The sequence below is a fragment of the Schistocerca gregaria genome, chromosome 3 (assembly GCF_023897955.1).
Source record: "Schistocerca gregaria isolate iqSchGreg1 chromosome 3, iqSchGreg1.2, whole genome shotgun sequence".
Classification (NCBI taxonomy): domain Eukaryota; kingdom Metazoa; phylum Arthropoda; class Insecta; order Orthoptera; family Acrididae; genus Schistocerca; species Schistocerca gregaria.
Window position 1 is genome coordinate 238082170 of NC_064922.1, and position 1461 is coordinate 238083630.

Below are 1461 nucleotides of genomic sequence, written 5' to 3' on the forward strand. Positions count from 1 at the left end.
GTCGTCTAGGATCCATGATCATGAGCCCAGCAGAGGCGCTGCAAGCGATGTTGTGCTATTAGCAAGAGCACACACTTCGGTTGTCTGCTGGCGTAGCCCATTAAAGCCATAATTCGCGGAATTGTCCTAACGGATACGTTCTACCTTGTTTTGTGGGGTCATTTCACAAAGTGTTGCTTATCTGTTAGCACTGAAAATTCTCCGCAAACGCCGCTGCTCTTGGTCGTTAAGTGAAGGCCGTCGGCCACAGCGTTGTGTGTGGTGAGAGGTATTGCCTGAAATATGGCGTTCTCGGCATACTCTTGACATTGTGGGCTTCAGAATATTGAATTTCATAACGATTTCCGAAATGAAATCTTCCATGCGTCTACCGCCAGCAACTATTCCGCGTTCGAAGTCTGTTAATGCCCGTCATGCGGCCATAATCACGTCGGAAACATTTTCGCACGAATCACCTGAGTACAAATGGCAGCTCCTCCAATGCTCTGCCCTTTTATACCATGTCCAAATGGTTCAAAATGGCACTGAGCACTTTGGGACAACTTCTGAGGTCATCAGTCCCCTAGACTCAGAACTACTTAAACCTAACTAACCTAAGGACATCACACACATCCATGCCCGAGGCAGGATTCGAGCCTGCGACCGTAGCAGTCGCGCGGTTCCGGACTGCGCGCCTAAAACTGCTTGGCCACCTCGTCGGCTTTATACCTTGTATACGCTATACTACCGCCATAAGCACATGGGCATATCGCTATCCCATAATTTTTGGCACGAGTGTTTTAGCCGGCCTGTGTGGCCGAGCGGTTCTAGGCGCTTCAGTCTGGAACCACGCGACCGCTGTGGTCGCAGGTTCGAATCCTGCCTCGGGCATGGATGTGTGTGATGTCCTTAGGTTAGTTAAGTCTCAGTAGTTCTAGGGGACTGATGACCTCAAATGTTAAGTCCCATAGTGCTCAGAGCCATTTTTCTTGAACCACTTCAGTGTACAGTGAAGTTTTTGCTGTAGACTGTGAACTATTTTCCGTTAAAAAGATATTTGTAGTGTCATACAGGAATCTTTTCGAAAGATTAACTGCTGTTCGCTTCCTAATTTAAGGCCCTCAATTGGAATGTGGTACTTGCAAATGCAGCAGGACAAGTTTCTGTTAGTTATCTTCATCGTCTATATTGTAACACTGTATCAAGGACTGAAGAATATTCTTATATTGCACTTTCACGACCAGGTCTTGGCATTTCGCAAGACGTAAGAAATGCGTGGTAGTTCAGAGGTTTCATGAGTCCTATTACTTTCTCAAATAATGCAATGGCTATTCGTGCCCTCCATTCTAAGAAATCCCCCCATGTCTCCTATAAACCCGTCCTAGTGTGGACCTGACTCATTTAAACTCAGCTTCAGCACATCCAACATATGAACAATATTCCTGGACCCAGAGGATGCAAAACCACCAACCACTCTAGCTA

The 1461-nt window shown here is 46.5% G+C and overlaps 1 non-coding gene across 1 annotated transcript; it reads left to right on the forward strand.

Annotated features, from left to right (window-relative positions):
* The first annotated feature begins 786 nt into the window (after window positions 1-786).
* Window positions 787-870, forward strand: Trnas-gga (transfer RNA serine (anticodon GGA)). Its single transcript is given in 2 exon segments — window positions 787-826; window positions 836-870. It is a non-coding gene; the product is annotated as a tRNA-Ser (tRNA).
* The last annotated feature ends 591 nt before the right edge of the window (window positions 871-1461 follow it).